The 24,051-nt window shown below is 39.8% G+C and overlaps 2 pseudogenes; one reads left to right on the top strand and one right to left on the bottom strand.

The window, feature by feature from the left end:
* Positions 1 to 1,934: 1,934 nt before the first annotated feature.
* On the bottom strand, positions 1,935 to 3,118 carry LOC138378672 (large ribosomal subunit protein mL42-like; annotated as a pseudogene).
* A 3,207-nt stretch (positions 3,119 to 6,325) lies between these two features.
* Positions 6,326 to 23,845, top strand: LOC138378854 (aldo-keto reductase family 1 member D1-like; annotated as a pseudogene).
* The last annotated feature ends 206 nt before the right edge of the window (positions 23,846 to 24,051 follow it).

The following is a 24,051-nucleotide window of genomic DNA, read 5'->3' as shown; positions in this document are numbered from 1 at the left end:
TGGTGGAAATGCAGACTAGACTGGAGAAATGGGAAAGATTTGGGGGATCTGGCATGTTTGTCAGAGACTTCATTTCCTATTTTGGTTAGGAAGGGAAAGAAGTCCTTGATCATCAATGTCTCTGAAGATATTCTCCAGGTCCTTTTCAGCTAGGTATGTGAGGCACTCTAGTAGTCCCCTACTCCCTGCTCGTACAAAAGCCCACTCCTCTCTGTCTCTTCAGAAAGATGTTCCGGGACCCAGAGAGGGAAGTGAGGACAGAGGTGGGAATGATTCCTCAATTGTAGCCTCATGAAAACAAAGCAGAACATTGTATTTCAGAAGAAGAGAAGGCTATATAACAAGTCAACTCCCATCACCCCTAAAGAATTGATTTAATAAAAGTTGAATCATCTTCACCTGCCTCCTCAAAGCAGTTACAAAACAAAATTAATATAAAAATAGAATTCTTCTGCTTGTCAGTGGAATACCATGAGCAGTGAGGAAACATGTGATGCACATCTCAGATGAAAAACACCGTGAATCTTGAACTCAAGTGGGGAAGTGAAATCACTTCTGCTGGCTCCTTCTCTGCTCAGCCTCTGACTGCTAAGTGTCTTGGTACTTAGTGTTTGTTCTTTTCTGAGCTCACTCTCGCTTTCTCCCTGGGTTATCCCATCCAGCCCCTGGGCTTCAATTATCACCTATATGCTGATAATGCCCAAAGTTATATCTCCAGTCCAGACCTCCCACATTCACTCCACAGTCCTATGCACACCTGATTATTTGATATCTCAACTTGGAATATTGAAAGGGAATCTCAAACTTTGCAAAATAAAGAAATTTTGATTTCTGTACCCTCCCCTCCAAACCTGCTCCTTTCCTCTCAGCAAATGATGTCACCATGCACAGAGTTTCTCACACCCTCAATCCTTCTATTCCCCTCACTTTCTTACCCCCATTTCACTTCCAGCTCTATCTTCAATGTCTCTCTGAAATGAGTTCAATCCTCTCCTTCTCATTTGCTGTCTGAATTCAAGCCTATGTCATCTCTTGCCTAGATGACAGCAATAGCCTAAAACTGGTCTCACTGCTTCCACTCTTGGAACAGCTAGAGTTACCCTTTTTTGTTGTTGTTCTTTTACAAAATATTTTAGGAATGATATTTTTGAAATATGATTCAGTGAACCCTGTGGCAGTGTATTAGAGTTGGAGATATCTATATGAACTCATGTTTAGTTTAATATAGATAGAGATGTATAGATATAGAAATACTTATAGATATGTGTGTACACATGGGTTAGTTCACATAAATCATATATTTCCTAGTTATGTCAGCTGAGAGGGCCTGGGATCAATGATAACCCACGAGTAATTAGAACATCCAGTGCACAGATCTTTGTTTCTAATACCATGCTCCAACAAAAAGAACCAGGGTTTTGAAGAAATGGCTCATTCTAGGACGTTGGAAGGGAAAATACAAGGTGAGCATAGAGCGCCTTGTAGTGCCCAAGAGTAAGAAAGTGCTCAAGAAAAAAAAAGGATAGGGCAATATCAAAGGAATATAGAAACCAACTTGAAACAGTTCCCACCAGCCAAAGCTGGAAGAAGTTGAACAATAAAATCAATAACATCGTATTTGGATTATAACCCAAAATATAAAATCAATATCCACAAGTCTATATTGGTAGAAATAAATGATTAAATAAATAAAAAAAAATGAGGAAGAAAGGGCAAATCTTCCTTACAGGAGAATTCCAAATAATATATGTGGATACTTCCCCTTCCAGGGTTGGAGCCTAGTTCCCCTCCCCCATCTCTTTGTTTTGTTTTTTATATGAAAAGACATTTTATTATTATTTTACTGCATAACATATTAGTGAATACACCAGGTTACATTTTCTCAAATGGCAAATGAGGCACATTTCTCTCTGATTCCCTGGAGAACCTCAATATTATCTGTCTTTTGGAGGATTCAGTTATTTATTTATTTATTTATTTTGAGACAGAGTCTCACTCTGTTGCCCAGGCTAGAGTGCCATGGCATCAGCCTAGCTCACAGCAACCTCAAACTCCTGGGCTTAAGCAATCCTTATGCCTCAGCCTCCTGAGTAGCTGGGACTACAGGTATGTGCCACCACGCCCAGCTAATTTTTTTCTATATATATTTTTAGCTGCCCAAATCATTTCTTTCTATTTTTAGTAGAGATGGGGTCTCACTCTTGCTCAGGCTGATCTCGAATTCCTGAGCTCAAACAATCCTCTCACCTCAGCCTCCCAAAGTGCTAGGATTACAGGTGTGAGCCACCATGCCTGGCCAGTTTTTATTTTATTTTTATTTTTATTTATTTATTTTTTTTGAGGAGAAAGAAAGGGAGGTTTATTAATTTGCCATCAAATGAGGAAAAGGCAGACTTCTGCCTTAAAGTACAAATTTTCCTAACTACAAGCAGAAATCCAGTGCTTTTAAAGAGAAGGTTCTAGCTTCAGGCTGTTGCTGTTTTACTATAGTTGAGGATTCTGACCGGTCTCATCTCCAGACAATCTCATCATCTCTGCCACGGACCTCCTCTGGTACAGTTCTGTTGGGGCATATCCTGTGGTACAAAGAACAAAGGACACTCCTCTGTCCCTCCCAATCACTGGCAGGATGGCAGGTTTTTTTTTTTAAATTTTTTTTATTGATACATAATAATTTTCTTAACCGCGAGTGCGATACTGTGCATGAGGATACCAACGGTGCTAAGTAGTAAAGAATGTTTTGCTAAGTTATTCTATCATGGGTCCTGGCTCAAGGTTTTCACTTTTTTCTGCTAATCTGGTTTTCAGCACGTGATTATGTGTTTCTTCATTATCATGCACAGGATCTGGTCGAAGGATAAGTTTTCTATGTTCATATGTAATGTCCACAGAAGGGTGGTAGCATACTATTGTCCTGCCATCAGATGTCAAAGCAAGCTCCACTCTGCAATTATAGTCATCTGGTAGAGAAGAATATGTAGATTTATGACAAACACAATATAAAGCTCTGTTTTGGGTTGGAAATAAATGTTTCAAGATAGCTCTCTTTGATATCACCCATTTTACTGCTGCTACAGCCATGGTGTTCAAGATGCTTATCAGGTGGTATGAAAAAAGATGTTTTGAAGAAGAACTGCTTTTTTTTTTTTTTTTTTTTTTTTGAGACAGAGTCTCACTTTGTTCCCTGGGCTAGAGTGAGTGCCGTGGCTTCAGTCTAGCTCACAGCAACCTCAAACTCCTGGACTTAAGCGATCCTACTGCCTCAGCCTCCCGAGTAGCTGGGACTACAGGCATGCGCCACCATACCCGGCTAATTTTTTGTATATATATATATATTTTAGTTGTCCATATAATTTCTTTCTATTTTTAGTAGAGACGGGGTCTCACTCTTGCTCAGGCTAGTCTCGAACTCCTGACCTCGAGCGATCCACCCGCCTCGGCCTCCCAGAGTGCTAGGATTACAGGCGTGAGCCACTGCGCCCGGCCAGAACTGCTTTTAAAATCTGCTTCTAGGTACACCAATTTTCATCCCTTGACAGCTCCTCACTGTGAGCCTGCCATCTTGTTTCCCCCTCCCCCATATCTTTGAGGGTAAGGTAGACTTAGTGACTTGCTTCTAAAGCATGAAGTATGGAAACAGAAAAATAGCAACTTCATAGTGGGGAAACCTCACAGACACTGCCTTAACAAGGAAATGAAGGTTAACATCACCAGCGATGGCATCTATCATGTACCCCTGATATGATACGATGAGAAGGACACATCACCTCTGGGGTAGTCTGTCAAAAATTCATAACCTGAGTCTAATCATGAGGGAAAAATATAAAAAAAAACCCAGATTAGAAATATTGTACAGAGTACCTGACCAGAACTCTTTAAAACTGTTGAGATCATGAAAAACAAGAAAAGACTGAGAAACTATCAAAGACCAGAAAAAACTAGGGAGCTCTGATGACTAAATGCAATGTGCTATCTAGAATTTGATCCTGGAACAGACAAAGGAGATTAATGGCAAAACTGGTGAAATCCAAATAAAATCTTGAGTCCAGTTAATATTCATGTACCATGGTATTTTAAGATGTCAACAACGGGGGAAGCTAGATGAAGTTATACAGAAACTCTCTGTACTATCATTACAACTTTTCTGTAAATCTAAAATTGTCCTCAAATAAGTTTATTTCAAAAACTATGATTTGAATTATGTGGCTGTGTCATTTAAAACTCTTCAAATGCTTCCCTTTGCAACTATAATCAAGTCCAAACTCTTTACTAAGTCCTCTGCAAATTCATCTTGTACCACTCTACTTACCAACTCACTCCAGAAACATGAGACTTCTGACATTTCCTCAGACACACCACCTTTCCTACATCAGAGGCCATCCCTACCTCTTTATCTATTAGAAGCAAACTTCCCCCACTCCTGGCTCTCTCCTGTGGCCCAATTTTATTGCCTTCATAGCACTTTTCATAATCTGAAACTTTCTTATTTATTTATTTTATTATAGCTAGACTGTAAGCTCCATAAGGTCAGGCTCCTTACCTGTTTTGTTCATCTCTCTTCCCAACATCTAGTAGGCACCAAGTAAGTATCTGGGGGACAAATTAACCTTTTGGGGTTTCTGAAAGTCTCATCTCCTTTGAGATCACCATTACAACAGTTCAAAGGCAGGAAAAGGCAGGGAGACTGAGCAATTAGTCTTATCCGGGTTTGAGAAGAGTGCCAGACATCTTGCACACTCTCTATTAGAGGAACATTTCGAGAAAAGGTGATCTACAGTTGGAAGAGAGAATGGCCTATAAACTAAGGGTTTAGGGTGTAGATCTTAACCTTGGGTTCCTCAGAATCACTTGGAGGAGCTTCTTAGAAATCCTATGCCCCTGGGCCTGTAGTAATTCTGAATTTTCCCAGGGGGAACCCCAGCTACTGAGTCTGAGTTTGTGCCTGGGGAGATCTGTATGTTTTTCATGCTCTCTCAGGTGATTCTGATACATACCCGGGACTGAGAACCACCTGTTTAAGGGATGCTGGGGAAAATAGAGAAAATAAGAAAAACTCATTGGAAGGTGAGGAAATGGGTCTTTGTGACTCTTAGGGATTTGCCCTGGTAAAAGGAAAGGTGGAGAGTATTTCTTAGGGTTCTAGGTATAAGGTTGTCCAGACCAGTTCACTAGGGTTGGAAAGTAGTCAAGACTACAAGGAGATTGTTCTAAGTCTTGGTTGGATCTCATGGTTACCTGGGGTGTCGCCAGAATAAGCAACTTTTGGGAATCAGAGTGTAGACCTACATACAGTGTATGGACCCAGTGAATTTTTAGTTTAGTTAGATATATAGTACAGTAAGGTTTTATAGCAGTGCTCCTCAAAGTGTGGTCCTTGGTTCTCCTACATCACAGACACAGTGTGTGTTGGGGATTGGTGGTGTTTAAGATGTAGTTTCCCAGGTCCCAATCCCAACCTATCAGTGCTGGCTAAAATTTAAGAATCAGTGTTTTATAATTTGGAGCTGAAAACCTTTTTTTCTATTGAGGACCACTAATGTTCAGAAAAATGTTAACCGAGGGCCACATAAGTTACAAAAATAAAACAGTAATTTTTTTGTTAGTAATGATATTCCATTTTTAAAAGAGCAGGAAATCTACAACTATTCAGTATATATAACAGAAGATGAAAGATACACTCCAACCCTAAACTATAAATAATTAAGAAAGTTATACAGAAAGATAAAGTCAGCAGATGAGGAGAAAAAGTAAAGGTATGAATGAACAAGAAGCGATGTCCTATCTCATCTACTATTACTACTTATAATGAGACTATAGATTTTTTAAAGCCAATAAACTGTACTAAACTTTGCTTTTTAAAATGCTTTAATCCTCTAGTTCCATTCATGTTGCAATGAATGTCAGAATTTCCCTTTTTAAGGCAATATAGTATTCCACTGTGTAAACATATACCACGTTTTCTTTATTCATTCATCTGTTGATGGAAATTTAGGTTGATTCCATATCTTGGTTATTGTGAATAGTGCTGCATTGAACATGGGGCTACAGGTATCCCTTGGACATACCAATTTCAATTCCTTCCAATATATACCCAAAAGTGGGATTGCTGGATCATGGGGGAATTCTATTTTTAGTTTTTTGAGGAACCTCCATAAAATGCTAAGTGAAATAAGCCAGGCATAAAAAGATAAATATGGTATGATCTCACAGAAACAGAGAATAGAAAGGTGGTTACCAGAGGAATCGGGGAAGGGAAGATGTTGATGAAAGGGTAAAAAGTCTCAAGTAGACTGGAGGAAGAAGTTTTAGTAATCTATTGCACTGCATGGCGAACACAGTCAATAGTAATATGCAGTTGTCCCTCAATATTCAAGGAGGATTGATTTCAGGACAACCCTGGATACCAATATCTATGGATGCTCAAATCCCCAATATAAAAAGGTATAGTATTTGCATATAACCTTTGCACATCCTCTCATATACTTTAAATCATCTCTAGATTACTTATACCTAATAAGATGTAAATAGTTGTTATACAGCATTGTTTTTGAATTTATATTATTTTTATTGTTGTATTGTTATTTTTATTTTTTTTTCCAAATATTTTTGATCAGTGGTTAGTTGAATCTGGGGATGTCGAACCTGTTAGATACTGAGAACTGACTTTATCATCTATTTCAAAATTGCTTTAAAAATAGATTTTAGGCCGGGCGTGGTGGCTCACGCCTATAATCCTAGCACTCTGGGAGGCCGAGGCGGGTGGATTGCTCAAGGTCAGGAGTTCGAGACCAGCTTGAGCAAGAGCGAGACCCCGTCTCTACTAAAAATAGAAAGAAATTATCTGGCCAACTAAAATATATATAGAAAAAAAAAATTAGCTGGGCATGGTGGCGCATGCCTGTAGTCCCAGCTACTCGGGAGGCTGAGGCAGTAGGATTGCTTATGCCCAGGAGTTTGAGGTTGCTGTGAGCTAGGCTGACGCCACGGCACTCACTCTAGCCAGGGCAACAAAGCGACACTCTGTCTCAAAAAAAAAAAAAATAGATTTTAAACATTCTCATCACAAAAAAATAAGTTGGTGAGGTGACAGATATGTGAATTAGCTTGATTTAATCTTCCTACAATGTGTACGTAGATCAAAACATCACATTGTACCCCGTAAATACACATAATTATTTGTTAATTAAAAATAAACAAAAAACTAAAAAACAACCCCCCCAAAATGCTTTAATCCTTCCTAAACTTCATACCTTCTGATATTCTCAAAACTCTCTTTTTTCCAACCTTCAGTGAAGAAAATTTCCAATTTTCTGCTCTGAAAAGAGAGAAGTCTTCAATCTCAGTGGAAGAGAACAGGTTCTGTTTTCACAGAGTAACATCCCTCCCTATCTGCTGGCCTTCTGAATTATTGCCACTGCAGACAAAAGGAGTTTCCGAGGCAGAAGCAAGATGACTCTACCCTCCACCAGGAGGTGGGGTAAACCCCATGAGCCTGCTTCCCTGGGAGCCCTGAGGAATCCCTGCCTCTGCCACCTCTCCACTTCCCAAATCTATTATGGCATGGATCACATGCTGCCTTAGAATTATCCTGTGAGCAGGATAATTCCTTCCTCCTCTGAGGAGAGGAATCTTTCTTATCATTGGCTCCCAAGTGCAATCATAGTGTCTGGCATATATTAATATTATCGTAGACCCTCAACAAAACTTGGGCTTAACCAAAATTTAGTACAAAGGATAGAGTATCCTAAGTTGCTTAAAATAGCACATTAACTTCCTGATGAGACTTCAGCTTGTGTCACAGCTGCTTTTGTGAAATAAAGGTTGTCTATTTCTTTTTATAATTATTTTTTAAAGCAGCTTTTAAGCAGAGATATAAATGAGTTTTCTCATGGTGACAATGGTCTTGCTTTAATCCTTGCGCAGTAAAAGCTTTTTTTTTTTTTTAAATGACTGTGAATGCTTACGTGGAATCATGATCACCTGATTGTCAGTGATAAAGAGAAAGCAATGATGTGGCACACCAAATGCTATTTCAAGAATGAGTAATTGCATTCACGGAGGCTTCCTCACTCTCCTAATGGAATTAGCCATACACGTGCATTCCAGACACGTGGAGAGAGAATACATTTGTGTAACAGTTATGCTTTTCAAGGTAGTTTCACATGATACTTCATTTTAGCCTCACAACATCCTTCTGAGTTAGACAGAGGAGATATCATTTCCATATGCCAATTAGGATGCTGCCACAGAGAGTTTAATGACATGGCCAAGGTGAGCCTACACATTCGTGCCAGAGTCAGGACAGAGTCATATAGCTCCCACCTGTTGTCTAGGATGCACAAGGGTTGGTGTTTCCTGCTCGGGCCATGTTAACTCTTTGGAGTGCAGCATTAGGACCAAAACATGCAACACGCCAGAGCTTTATATGCACATGAAACCTCCCTCCGAACGGGGCTGCTTTTTCCTGGGAAAGGAAATCTTAGGCCCATCAGCCACATTCTTCAGGGTTGATTAGTGTTATTTCTCTTACTGTTGTTTGGACTTCACATGGTCCTGAGACTGCTCTTCCTGCCAGAACTGATTTGTGGGAGAAGTGGCAGCCCAAGTTCTGTTGTAAACACTGTCCTGTTTGCTGCTTTCGCAGTCTGTCCCCGCTGTTAAAAAGGATTGAAGAACGCTGTGTGCGCTGCTTTGCCAAGGTAGACAAGTAGATCGGACTCTCCTTCGTAGTCTTTGGAGATTCCAAAGAGGAAGGAGAGCTAAGGATCTTTTGTTTATTTGGTCTGTTTGTTTTTATAGAATCCAGGAGTTTGAAAGGACCTCACATATCATTTAGTCCAGCTTTTCTCTTTTAGCTCTGGGAAAATGAGGTCTTCAAGAGGATGAAGTGACTTGCTCAAGGTCACACAGACAGTGGCAGAGCCAGGACTACAATTGTAACCGCCTATTTGCAGCCTACGGCTGGTTTCTTTGCTTGCAGCTGAAGTCAGAGTCTGCTCTTTTCATATTTTATTATAGTTAGTACTATTAACACAAATAACTAACGTCTACTGAGCACATACTATGTTTCAAGCACCGTGCTAAATTCTCTATATGCATTGTCTTTTGTGTTTAAACCTGCTTCTTTTTCAAAACAAACAACAAACCAGTAAGAATTCCCCCCCCACCCCCGCTCCTATTTCTTTTTTTACCTGCCAAGAGGAAAATATGAAAACCTTAACTGAACATCACTTTTTGTAGCTCCTCTCAGGGTTTGGCTTTGCGGAGTGCTTCCCTTCAGACCTTGCTCAGTTTTCTCTCTCACCAAGTTATCTCCATGGTTGGTATTAAGTCTTATCAATAAGAGAACAAGATCCTAACCTTTAAAATATATCCCAGTTGTCCTTTTAGCTGAGCTTTTAATCTGTAGATAAAATACAGTCAAGTGATCAAATTTACTAATTTATTTTTTTCTTCTCATAGAATCCCTTTGTATCATTTTGTGATTATTTCCTTTAATAAATGTCATCTGTCCTATCCCCCTGTAATTTCCATCTCTTACTTTTGAACAGCTTGCTAGAGGAGCCTCTCCCTTGCCAACTAGTTAGAATTCATTCATTTACCTCTGCCCAGTTGGCTGGTTTGCATGTCTCTCCTTTCTTATCCTCTGAGGGCTTGGAGTAAAGAATCACCAGATTCTTCATTGTTCTTCCAACAGCTGGGCCTATAGCAATCGCCTGTCTGGATATGTCTTCCCTGGGACCAACAGCAAAACCCCGGGGTGGGGGGAGGGTCTCAAGAACAGAGAAAATCCAGAATGTAAACATCAACTTTCAATTACGCTTGCATATCTCTTTTATACAAACACCACACCTCATTTGCTACCTCTCTGAATGCATGATTTTGTTTAACTGAGAGATAATTCACGTTTTGGATACATTGTTGCAACTCAGTTTAGTTGAAAAGAACTCCTTCATTTGTTCATTCACTCATTTATAGAACATTTGGTATGTTCTAGGCACTATGCTAAACCCTTGTGTAGTCAAAGATGGACCAAGCAGTTCCTGCCCTTGAGAAGCTATAGTTTCATTGGGGCAATAGATACCTAATCAGTTTTTGATACGATATGGTAAGTGCAGTGATAAGAGGTGCAAAGGGGAGAACTGGTTGAGCTACTCTATTTCAATAAAGTGTGTGTCAGTGTATGTGTATGTGTGTGATTTATAAAGCTAAATGAAAGTTGCTGAGAATGTTCAGGTGATCTCTTGCCTCCTCCCGTTCCTTCTGACCATACTCCCTTTGGTCTGTTTTATTTTTATTTTATTTTATTTTATTTTTTTTGAGACAGAGTCTCCCTCTGTTGCCCAGGCTAGAGTGCTGTGGCATCAGCCTAGCTCACAGCAACCTCAAACTCCTGGGCTCAAGTGATCCTTTTGCCTCAGCCTCCCGAGTAGATGGGACTACAGGCATGTACCACCATACCCAGCTATTTTTTTTCTATATATATTTTTAGTTGTCCATATAATTTCTTTCTATTTTTTTTTTTTTTTTTTAGTAGAGATGGGGTCTCGCTCTTGCTCAGGCTGGTCTCGAACTCCTGAGCTCAAACAATCCACTCGCCTCGGCCTCTGAGAGTGCTAGGATTACAGGTGTGAGCCACCGTGCCCAGCCCCTTTGGGCTGATTTGGAACAACCATATTTTGTAGGAGGGATTATCTATCCTGAGATATGTTTGTCAAGACATTGAAAAATCAATACTTTATTAGAAAAATTTTGTTACTCTTCTGGAAAATGTTCAGCTGTCTTCTTGATACTTCAAAATGTTGGAGCCATACTTTCCTGGGTCACTGGGCAACATTTATAGTTTAGAGAAATACAGGAGGAGGCCTGTTATGAATTCCCATGTTATTAAAATTTGCATTGTTGGCAGCCAGATTTCATTCAAGCCTGGCCTAAGGCCTTCCAGATCCAAGAAGGAGTACGTGTTTGGGAGTGTTGAATCGGGAAGAGGAGAGGGCTGCTTTGGGAGACTCTATGGTCTCAAAATGGAGTCATAGGCATCAAGTAACCACATATGAAAACAAAGTAGGCAATGAAAATAGAAAATGCTTTCAAAACTTTACTAATATCAGAAAAATATGGAATTTCCAGGCCATCTATTGATGTTTAGTCCTGTGAAGTTGTCAGCATTATTCTACAATGTTTACTGGGTTTTAATTAATTACATAATAATAGACAATACATGCATATGGTATGTCAACCACTTTAGCACCCCTCTGTTGAGGCAACTGCTGTGATCAATTTCTTATGTATCTTCTTAGAAGTATTCTATATATTTACATGCATATATGTATATACAAGTACATATGATGAAAATATGGTAATTATTTTTCCTGTGGCTACCTAGTTGTCCAAACACCTTTTACTAAAGAATTAGCATATTCCCCACTGATATGAAATGATAATTTTATCAAACGTGAAATTCTCATATGTATTTGCATTTACTTCCAGATTCTATCCCATTTCATCAACATCACTGTCAGTTCAGGTGCCAGTACCACACTGTCTTAATTACTGTAGATACACTTATGATGCATTTTAATATGCTACAAGAGTAATCCCCCTTCCTTGCTTTTTTCCCCTGGAAATTTCAAGGCTATTCTGAGGGGTTCTTTTTTAATGTAGTCTTTGGCAATTTTTTTCCAGATTTGAAGAAACGTAACCAAGAATGTTACTACACCCCCTTGGTTTCCCTGCCACTATGTGTTCATAGGGGCCAGGCATTTGGTAAATGTGACCAACTTCAGATTTTCAGTGAGTTAAATATATATAGAAAAAATGCATCATGATAATCTTTATAGTTCATATAAATGTGTATGAATCAAACATTAGCAGGCTTTTTGTTGTACTTTGAGCTATGCTGGTTATTAAATGTGAGACCTTGGTTAAGTTATTTCACCTCTTTAGGTCTGTCTCATTATTTGTAAAAAAAGCAATTCTAAAAATTCTATGATGTAACAATCAAGTAATTAGTAAAAGGAAATGACAAAAAAAAAAGTTCCCAGGAGAAAGGATTATTCAGAATGTTAAGATTATATCCATTAATTACTGTAATTTAGTGTTCCAATTCTCTTTCAATGCTTCTGATAAGAAGGAAGTTTCAGTTAGTTGTTCCCATATAGTTAACATCTCTCTGTCTTTCTAACATTTGCTCATCTTTCTTTTTAACAAAAAGAGAGTCAGGCTTCTGTTCAGTGCTTCTAGCAGGAAATGGTCTTTAGCTAAAATGTAATGTTATTTTATAGTCGTATTTATTTTTATGGCTACATTCTATTTATGGGAAGAAATACTGCTTTGTCACTTACTATAGGGACCCAGTTTCCTTTTAAAAAGTATTTAAATATAAAACAGTGAGTCAACTTCTAGAAACATACTAATTAAATATTAATATAGCTGATTATTACATATAGCAAACATCACAAAGGTGATTTGGGAAGGACTGAAGTTTGGGAAACAAAGGATTATGTGAAGGAGGCAGACATTTGCTAGGTGTTAGTCAAATCCATTTTCTTTTACTGGACACACAGGAAGATTACATTTTCCAGCCTCCCTTGCAGTAAAGCTGGGTCTAGGTGACTGAGTTCTGGTCCACGGAGTAGAGGTAGAAGTGTTGTGTGTCACTTCCAGATCTGGCTTCTGAAACATCCCAGGAGTTCCTTTCTTTGCATATCCTCTATTCCCTTGTTGCCAAGTCGTTGCAGAGTAGCTGGTGTAAGACTCTGAAGCTCTGGCGGATGGTGAAACCAATAGATGTGAGAAGGCTGAATCCCTGAGTCGCCATTCAGAAAAGAGCTGCCTATGAGAGCTGCCAGGAACATCTGAATTGGACTTTTCACAAAAGAGAAATAAACTTTTACTGTGTTAAATCATTGAGATTTGGGGGTTATTTGTTACATCTACAGCAGTTAGTCTACCCTGATTAACGCAGGGATCTATGAGAACTTCAGTACTTAGCACAATGACTTGTGCATAGTGGGTACTTAGTAAATGATTGTTGAATAAGTTAATTTTCTCATTTTAATCTGTTTTTACTCACAATTGTCAGTTGATAATGTTATTAGGTATATAGGACTGAGATTCCAGCACAAGTCCCAACCCTTGCTTTATGACACATTAGACAGCTCCAGTAATCTTAAATATCTTTAACATTTTCAAAATAAAATTTGCTTTAATTATTGTTCTAAAAAAGATGCCCTATAATACCTTTAGGACCAAGGGTGGGATTGAAAATAGGGTACACTGTTGCCCAAAAGATTAGAAATCTGCCTTAGAATATGGTTATGAGTTCAATGGTTTTTTTTTTGTTTGTTTGTTTGTTTTTTAATTTCAGAATATTATGGGGATACAAACACTTTGGTTACATAAATTGCCTTTGCGCCACCTGAGTCAGAGCTACAAGTGTGCCCATCCCCCAGGAAGTGTGCACTGCCCACATTAGGTGTGAATTCACCCATCCCCTCCCCCCTCCTCCCACCTGCCTGACACCTGATGAATGTTTATTTATTTATTTTTTATTTTATTTTATTTTGTTTTTTTTGAGACAGAGTCTCGCTTTGTTGCCCAGGCTACAGTGAGTGCCGTGGCGTCAGCCTAGCTCACAGCAACCTCAAACTCCTGGGCTCAAGCAATCCTCCTGCTTCAGCCTCCCGAACAGCTGGGACTACAGGCATGCACCACCATGCCCGGCTAATTTTTTCTATATATTTTTAGTTGTCCAGATAATTTCTTTCTATTTTTTTTTTTTTAGTAGAGACGGGGGTCTCACTCTTGCTCAGGCTGGTCTCGAACTCCTGACCTCGAGCCATCCTCCTGCCTCGGCCTCCCAGAGTGCTAGGATTACAGGCGTGAGCCACCATGCCCAGCCGACACCTGATGAATGTTACTTCCATATGTGCACATAAGTGTTGATCAGTTAGCGCCAATTTAATGGTGAGTATATGTGGTGCTTGTTTTTCCATTCTTGTGATACTTCACTTTGAAGTACGAGCTTCAGCTCCATCCAGGATAATACAAGAGGTATTAGTTCACCAATTTTTTTATGGCTGAGTAGAACCCCATGGTATACATATATCACATTTTATTAATCCATTAATGTATTGATGGGCAATCAATGGGGGAGTTGTTTCCACATCTTTGCAATTGTGAATTGTGCTGCTATGAACATTCAAGGGCAGATGTCTTTATTATAGAATGTCTTTTTTTCCTTTTGGTAAATATCCAGTGGTGAGATTGCTGGATTTAACGGTAGGTCTATTTTTAGTTCTTTGAGGTATCTCCATATTAATTTCAATAGAGGTTGTACTAATTTGCAGTCCCACCAGCAGTGTATGAGTGTTCCTATCTTCTCGCATCCACAACAACATTTGTTGTTTTGGGACTTTTTGATAAAAGCCATTCTCACTGGAGTTAAATGATATCTCATTGTGGTTTTTGATTTGCATTTTCCTGATGATTAGAGATGTTGAGCAATTTTTCATATGTTTGTTGGCCATTAGTCTGTTTTCTTTTGAAAAGGTTCTGTTCATGTCCTTTGGACAGTTTTTGATAGAGTTGTTTGATTTTTTTCTTGCTGATTTTCGTGAGTTCTATAGAGATTCTAGTTATCGGCCCTTTATCGGATGTGTAACATGCTAATATTTTCTCCCATTCTGTAGGTTGTCTGTTTGCTCTCGTGATAGTTTCCTTAGCTGTGCAGAAGCTTTTTAATTTGATCAGGTCCTATTTATTTATTTTCACAAAGTTTTGAAGACATCTAATGATTTCGAGTCAACTCTAGACTGGACCATCCCTCTGTCTCCAGAGAGAACTAACTGTTTTTCACCCTTGCAGATATGATAGCTGTTTATACCTTGTGAAATAATAACAGCAAGCCTCCCAAGGTGGGGTTTTCCTTAGGTATTGTATTCTAGGGTCTTAGAACTTTTGTATTCAGGAAACTCTTCTTTGGGCAGGATCAAATAAAATAGTATATGTTAAAGTCCTTTGTAAAACATTAAAGTACTATACAACCATAACATTATTGTTAGCAATTGTTCTACCATTAAAGCCCATTTCCTCCTCTTTTGCTCTCTTAATCAGGTAACATAATTTTCTTTACTGATCAGCCACTTAACGCTACTTGAAAGGCAAATTAGAAATATCCCCATTGTAGATGTAATATCCAAGTACTTGAATTAGATGAGTGTTATGTTCCTGGAATAGGTGCTATAAATTAAAAAGGAAAAATCCAGGCTAATTTTCCTATAGAAAACATGTTATTGGAAGTAGTATGGTAGAGTCATTTCCTAATTCTGAGCTTCATTTTCCTCATCTGTAAAGTGGGGAAAATAATAGGAGCTATCTGGTAGTGCCGTTGTCATGGTTGAATGAGATAATGTATGTAGCATGCATAGCACATGTGTGGTACATACCAATGCTCAATAAACAGTAGCTCTAACATTATTGTGATGGTCATTGATACAGGCTCTGAAGCCAGACTACTTGAGGTCAAGTCCTAGCTTTGCCATGTACTAGCTGGGTAATCCTAGAAAAGCTATTTAATCTCTCTATTCTTCATTTCTGTCATTTGTAAAACTGAGGGAGATGATACTAGGGCCTACCTCATAAGGTTGTTGTGAGGATCAAATTAGATGATATATGTAAAATGCTTAGAGAAGAGTTCCTGGCACATAGGGAGAGATAAACATATATTAGCTATTATTCTTATCTATGTTATACCCATTCTGGAAGAAGGTGAGAAAGATGTTGCGTTACTCCACTGCCTGATGCTCACAACATCCTCCTCCCCTTCATTCAGCAGAGACTTTGTTTAGAGACTTTTCCATCCTAAGTCCTGCCATCCTCCTGCAGTGGATGTCATCATTGACATAGACAATCCAGCACTACTTTGACCTCTCAGTTCTTTGACCTCTTAAACTTCAGGGGTCTTTACCTCCGGCACACTTCAGCCACCTACTCCCATAGCCATGCTATGCATGTCATCACCCAGAACTGCCCAAATGAAGTAATAAACTCAAATGTCCTATTTTCCAGATTTCTCACTATATCTGGTTTTCTTTATCACTGGTCTTTGAGTTTTTTATCCCTTCCTCTTTCTTTTTAGTATCTCCTATTTTTCACTTCCTAGCCAGCTCACTTTCATTATTGATTACTTCAACAACTCTCTTGCCAACATCTTTTACTCCTCAGACCCTTGGTTCCTCTCTCCCACCTACCTGGCAAAGTACAAACTTCAGAGCAATGCAACTGTTCAGCATCTCTGCTTTTATACTCTGGCTTTTGTGGGATGGTAGAGTAAATCACAGACTGCTCCAGATTAGCAAATTACAATTTTAGGGTTTCCAACCTCACCTAGATCCTCAATAATTTTTAGAAATTTGTATGCTTTTTTTCTGGTTCTTATATTTTCCATAGCTGTCATTTCAAAATTTCTCTACTCTTCTTAAGCCTTCTACCTGTTTTCTTCTTCTCTCACTCTTGGCAGATGACCCTACTTCAGAGAAAATGGAAATTGTCATACAAAAACTTCTTCAAGTTCCTCCTTTCCAGCCTATAAATTTACCTGTTGTAAATTATGAGGCTCAGAATATGCTACCCCCAAATATGGCACCTTGGCATTTGAGAAAACCACAGAAACAAGAAGGTCTCTCTGACCTTCCCCTGCCTTTCTCCCTTGAAGTAAGCCATAAAATTTAGGAAGGATTTTCTGGTCTTCCTCTGAAGCAGGTCTTAAGATCCTCATGTGAGAGGTGGCTTCCCTATACCCAGAGGAAAAGAATATCCTTAACTCTGAAGATGAAGGGTCACAGAGAAGAATCTGAACCACAATGCCTTACTAAGTCTCCTCCAGTTTATTACCATTAAATCATGCCTTATTTCTGTTTCTTCATGACTATCCACTTCTTCTTCAAATCTAGCATAAAAATACACAAGTTTAACTGTCTCTTTGGGTCTTCATTTCCTTAGGAAGGCTCCCATGTTATATAAAATTTATATTAAATAAATTTTTATGCTTTTCTTTTGTTAATCTATCTTTCGTTACAGGAGCCTCAGCCGTGAACCTAGCATAGGTGCAGAAAAGATATTTTCCCTCCCCTACACTATGGACTGAATGTTTCATCCTTCCAAAGTTCATATCTTGATGCCTTAATCCCCAACATAATGGTATTTGGAGGTGGGGCCTTTGGCAGGTAATTAGGTTAAGATGAGGTCTTGAGGGTGGAGCCCCCATGATGAGATTAGTGCCCTTATAAAAGAGAAAGAGATATGAGATCTTTCTCTTCATGTGCACATACCAAGGAAAGACCATGTGAAGACATCATGAGAAGACAGCCATTTGCAAACTGGGAAGTGAGCCCTCACCAGATATCAAATATGCCACCCTTGACCTTGGACTTCTTAACCTCCAGAACCACGAGAAATATGTGTTTTGGGCCGGGCACGGTGGCTCAGGCCTGCAATCCTAGCACTCTGGGAGGCTGAGGCGGGTGGATCGTTTGAGTTTAGGAGTTCGAGACCAGCCTGAGCAAGAATGAGACCCCGTCTCTGATAAAAAAAATAGAAAGAAATTATATGGACAATTAAAAATATATAGAAAAAATTAGCCAGGCATGGTGGCGCATGCCTGTAGTCCCAGCTACTTGGGAGGCTGAGGCAGGAGGATTGCTTGAGCCCAGGAGTTTGAGGTTGCTGTGAGCTAGGCTGACGCCACAGCACTCTAGCCTGGGCAACAGAGTGAGACTCTGTCTCAAAAAAAAAAAAAAAGAAAAGAAAAAGAAAAGAAATAAGTGTTTTGACTAGATACCTGTGTTTTCCCCATCATCTATTCCTTTCCTCCTGTGATGGTAGAGCAGTGTCTCTCTTCCTTTCTAAAGTTAATTCCTTTACTGGTCTGATTCCCATTTTCTTCATCTTTTCATTCACTCACCTACTGCAAGTGCCTTCTACCTTTCTGTTTCTACTGGCTTCTTACCAGCAGCATTAACACATATCCAAGTCATTTAAGTCTTTAAAAACAAACCAATCAACAACCAAAATTTTATGGACTTGGGGTCTCCCTTCTACCTAGTGCCTTATCTCTTTCTTCCCATTCACAACCAAAGCTCCTGAAAGTTGTCTCACCCTTGATCTCCCTTTCTTTACCTCTGAGCACTCCACTGGAGAAGCTCTCACCAAGGTCACAGACAGGTTCATTGTTGATAAACGCTGTGGACATTTTTTATCTGCATCTCACTTGACCTCTCTACAGCATCAACGAACCCTGACTGCTTGCTTCTGGAAATACCACCCTCTCTGGATTTCTTCCTTCATCTTTTCTTCTTTCTTGTCTTTGCATAGCCGTCTTCCTCTGTCTGTCCCCTAAATGTCTGTGCTTCTCAGGGATCTGTTTAGGTCTCTTCTCATTCTACATACTCTCTTAGGGTAATCTTTCCTGCTCCCAAGACTGATAATTCTCCTTCAAATCTGTGTCTTCATCAGGTATATTGAGTTTCAGTCCCATATATTCAACTATCTGTTGATAATTTACCCTGAAAATCTGATAGACATCTAACTGAACATGAACAAAAGAAATTTTTTTGGATATGAGGTCTTCCTATATGGCCCAGGAGGCTGGTCACAAATTTCTGGGCTCAAGCAATCCTCCCATCTCAGCCTTCCAAGTGTCTGGGACTATAGACACCAGCCACTGTGCCTAGCTAATTTTTTTATTTTTATTTTTTTTTAGAGATGGGGTCTTGCTACATTGCTCAGGCTGGTCTAAAACGCCTGGCCTCATGTGATCCTCCTTCCTCAGCCTCATAGGTACAAATTGAATGTCTCACCCAACTCCCCAACTTTCTCCCAAATTTCTGTGTTCCCGGTTGCTCACACCAGAAACCTTGGGTTGGAATTGACCCTTCTTTATTCCTCACCCTATCCATCTTTTCAACAGGTCCTGATATTTTTACCTGCAGAGGCAGTAGAGTATAGTGACTAAGAGCAGGCACCTGCTACTCATTGAGGGATCTTGAATAAGTTACTTAATTTCTCTGAGCCTCAGTTTCCTCTGCAGTGACCACTTCATAGAATTGTTGTGTGGATCACGTGAGATAATGCAAGTAAAGTGACTGCTATAAAGCCTGACACAAAATAAACACTAACTATTGTTATTAATTGCATTCTTAAAATCTCTGCTATTTTCTGAATGTTTGTGTCCCCCCAAAATGTGTATGTTAAAATCTAATCACCAAGGTGATGGCATTAGGAGGTGGGACCTTTGGTATTAGGGCCTTTGGGTATTAGGAGGTGATTAGGTCATGAGGCCTCTGCCCTCATGAATGGAATTAGTACCCTTATAAAAGAGGCCTGAGAGAGATCCTTGGCCCTTTCCATCATGCGAGGACATGAGAAGTTTCCATCTATGAGTCAGAAAACAGGCCCTCACCAGACACCAAATCTGTTGGCACCTTGATATTGAACATTCCAGCCTTCAGAATATGTTTTCTCTAAGCTTGCAGTCCCCAACCCCTGATCTTCCTTGGCCTGTTAGGGACTGGGCCACAGAGCTCTGGCCCTCCACCCGCTGTCCATGGAAAAATTGTCTTCCATGAAACGGGGCGGTAGGGCAGGGGGGTGCGCACAGCAGGAGGAGATGAGTGGCGGGCCAGTGAGCAAAGCTTCATTTGTATTTACAGCTGCTCCTCATTGCTTATATCACTGCCTGAGCTTCCCCCGCCCTCCCCCAACCTCCACCCTATTCGTGGAAAAACTGTCTTTCATGAAACTGGTCCCTGGTACCAAAAAGGTTGGGGACCACTTATCTAAGCTACTCAGTTTATTGTATTTTGTTAGAGCAGCCTGAATACAGTAAGACAGTCTCTCTAGTCCGTATACTTCTCTTTATCTTCATTGCCACTCCTCTAGTTTAAGTCACCTTCATTTTTTATCTGCGCTAGGGCAATAGTCCTCTTGATCACTCTGCTTCTATTCTTGGACCCTAGCAATCTACTGTCTATACTGTAGCCAGAAGATATTTCTGAAATGCAAATTAGATAATATGTCTTCCTTGCTGGAAGCCATTCAATGACCCCTCACTGCCCTCAGAACAGAGTCCAAACTCCTTAACTTCTCCAGGTTCATGTCTAGATACATCATTTCTCTCTTCTATCAGGGTCTTTTCACACCTTTGGAGTTAAATTGCCTTTCTCTGCTCTTGCTCCCCTCTTTGGTGCCTCTTAGTAATCTTTCAAATCTCAGTTTAGCTATCCCTTCTTCCCTTCCTGGCCACTTGCAACATATTAGGCACCTTTCTATGCTCCCATAGTACCCCGGGGTCATTCACTCCTATGTCCACCTGTAGCCCTGAATGAGCATGGCCTACTTCTATACCCGGCCCTCTAAAACTCAAAGTCCCTGAGGGCAGGGAGTATATCTTCCTCACCACTGCATTCTCAGTGCTTTGCACAATTATTTGCTCCTCGTAAACATTCAATAAGTATTTGCTGGATGAATAAAATATTATCTAAAGGCCAGTAGCCTAATTTTATCTAGAAATAATGTCATATACCATAATTTCTTGTTCAACTACAAATCACATACCTGTTTACTTTAAAGCCTTCGAAAGCATATGTAAATCAATTCAAGAAGGCAGTGTTAAAAAGATGCTCCTTCCTCTCCTAAAGAAGTTTACCCATTGGCCACTAGTTGTCACTTTTGTACCCCCACCACACACAAATTTTTTTTCCTGGTTGTAAATATGAGATACTTAATGACATAAATTGAGTACTTAGCACAATACCCAGGGAGAACTGTCATTTGGGCCCTAGAGCCAGAAAGAGGCTGTTGTTCCAGAATACATTTAAAGAAAACTATCATAATGACAAAATTTATGCATTGCCTGCTGTTGGAATGATGTAAAGAATGTCATGGGTGTAATTGCCTGACCGCTGGAAGAGAAATCAGAGTAAAGTGAACTGCTGCAAGGTAGAGACTGGCTAGCATGCTCCTCCTATGAGGAAGAAGAGGCTAATTAGTTCCATCTCTACGCTTGGGTCATTGCAATGTGATTTGTGGGATACATATTTGGCTGACTTTTTTCTGTCTCTCTACAGTCCCTTTAAAAATGTTTTCCTATCACTGCAGGAGTAGGAAAAATATACCGAAAAGCCAAGATTATGCAGGTAATATTGTGAAATTGGACATGTTGGAGAAGTTTCATACTTAGAGTATTTCTATTAAAGCTTGGTGAACTCATGACATATTTTTTTTGTTGTGACTTTACATTGTATTTTAAAACTCTTAAGAAATAATATGTGAGACACAAGATGTAGCCAATAACTAGAGGAATCTTGGCCACATTCCAGAAAAGGGCCTCCCAGTCAGCAGTGTTCTAGGACTTGGGAGCTGAACTGGACAGCTGGGGTGTATGAATCCCCAGGGCCCAGGCCAGTTGACACTTAAAGGCTTAGCTGTAACTATAGATAGCTGAGAAGGGGGTGTGTGTGTGTGTGTGTGTGTGTGTGTGTATGAGGACAAAAATATATGCTGATAAGGAGATAGTCAGCTATCACCTCAAATAGTCAAGCCTTCATTTCTTTCTATAAACATTGTATGATTTCTGGTTATTGTGCTAGGTACTGAGTTTCTTCATTAATGATCTGATACTTACAGTCAGAAAAACAATAGTTGTGAATCTGTGTACATGGTTGTGTGTGTGTGTGTGTGTGTCTGTGTCTGTGTCTGTGTGCTGCAAAGTAGCAACTGGTGGTGAATGGGAAAACTCCTGGAAAAATGTTCCTCAGAATGTATCCAAATAAATGTCAGGTGAAGCCTCCCTGATCCCTCCTTCTATTGAAAGGCAATAAAATCAGGGCAGAAAGAATGCTTATCTCCCTTTCAATCTCATATCTAAGTTGGAATTCATGTCATGAACTACTCACGTTCCTTTCTGGGAAGAGTGTCATTTGCTTCAAAACAGAAGTTTAGAGAAGCAAACGGTCAGCAGCTGTGGAATTTCCTTTCTTCACTCCTGTGCATCCCAGCACCTCTGGGAAGAACAGTGTGAAGTCAGTCACAGGAAAGAACCCTGTTCTTGGAGAAGGGAGCCCAGTTCGTGGGCTGGTGGAAAATGTGCTCCATCCTGGTAGTATATTTTTCAGCCTTAGAGAAAAATATTCTATTTTCTTCTGAAAAAAGTTAGGAGCTTAACACTATGGGAAGTCAGAGTTACATGTGACTTTTTCAATCCAATTCATAGAGGGACTATTAGAGCGTTCAAGAAAATGTGGAACCATTATAGATTATTTTTTCTGAGCATTATTTTCTAAGGTTTTGTTGCAGATTTAAAATCCAATAAAGAAGGTCCTTTATGGCTTGACCTGACCTCTGTTTAGCTGACTTAGAAAAGACCATCAGAGCATGAGGCATTTGTGCAACCTGGATGAGTGTTTATTAGCAGAGTTTCCTGACCCAAGATGAAGCCAGGTTGTGTGGTTCCTAAAGTATTTATAATTTTGGAGAGAGGAGGGGGCTCTCTGATAAAAAATAATGCAAAAATACCTTACATTTGCAAATTTTACCATAACACATGATCATGGGAACACATTGCTAGGGCCCCTCCCGGTGATGGGTTCTGAAACTCAAACTACATTAGCTTCCCAGTAAATCTGCCTCTGTTTCCAGCATTCAGAAAGATTCTCATATGTTGAATAGGAAGGCTGTGAGGAGGGCAGAGGGAGAAATATTGGTGATGATGGAGGTCAGTGTACTAAAACCAAACTATACATTTAAGTGATAGAAATAGCATTCCCATCGCTGAACTTGGTACCTACTCAGAACCTAAACTGACCGCTAAGGGGACCTGTGCAACATTGGTGAAGGTTGCCATAGACACTGGGTACTGACATATTGATGGGGTCTACATCTACCAAAATGAGCATGAAGTTGGGGAGGCCATCAGGGAGAAGATAGCAGAAGGAAAGGTGCAGAGGGAGGATATCTCTACTGTGGAAAGCCAGGAGTTGAAATCTATCCTAGAGATGAGAATGGCAAATGGTTATATCACAAGTCAAATCTGTTTGCCACTTGGGAAGTAGAAACTTAGGACTCATATTCAGGTGTCTTTGGGAATCAAATTAGAGCAGCACTGAAATCCTGGACTTGTGAGAAGATGAGAAAACATAAGTTACTAACTGGCCTCTGGCAGTTGTTTCCTGCCTATACCATTCCAAACCCCAATAGTGTGAAATTACACTGTGGCTTTGGAAGTTTGCAAAGATGCTGGCTTGATGAAATCCCTCAGAGTATCCAGTTTTAACCACAGGCAGCTGGAGCTCATCCTAGACAAGCGAGGGCTTAAACACAAGCCAGTCAGCAGCTAGGTTGAGTGCCACCCATATTCCACCCAGCCAAAAGTCTTGAAATTTTGCCAACAACATGAGACTGTCATTATTTCATATAGCCCTTTGGGGACCATGAGGAATCCAACCTGGGTGAAGAATATGTCTTCTCGAACTTTGTTAAAGGATGAACTTCTAAACTCATTGGGGAAAAAAGTATAAGACTTCAGCTCAAGTTGTTTTACGTTTCAACATCCAGCAAGGGCTGGTTGTCATTCCTAAAAGCTTTAATCCTGAAAGGATCAAAGAAAACATTCAGATCTTTGACTTTTCTCTCACTGAAGAAGAAATGAAGGACATCGAAGCATTAAATAAAAATGTCCACTTTGTGGAAATGCTCATGTGGTCTGACCACCCCAAATAACCATTCCATGATGAACACTGACTTCAGAGAGTTCCTGGACACACTTTTCCCTCCTGTGTGTGCCAGGACCTTGGGGTGGGTAGTTCCCATGGATGTGGAAATGGAAGAGGTTTTACTGTCCTCAAACAAAGTGGTGATGGAAGCACGCTTAACTTTTGTGTAGTGTAAGTGACTTTGACTCAGCCACGTTGAAGAAACGATGTTTAAATCTGTTAAAATAATTCTAATATTTTATTAGATCAATGTCTTCTAGGCTCCAGACAGAGAAACATT

This window comes from Eulemur rufifrons, chromosome 30 (assembly GCF_041146395.1).
Source record: "Eulemur rufifrons isolate Redbay chromosome 30, OSU_ERuf_1, whole genome shotgun sequence".
Taxonomy (NCBI): domain Eukaryota; kingdom Metazoa; phylum Chordata; class Mammalia; order Primates; family Lemuridae; genus Eulemur; species Eulemur rufifrons.
This window is presented reverse-complemented; position numbering and strand designations above follow the sequence as displayed.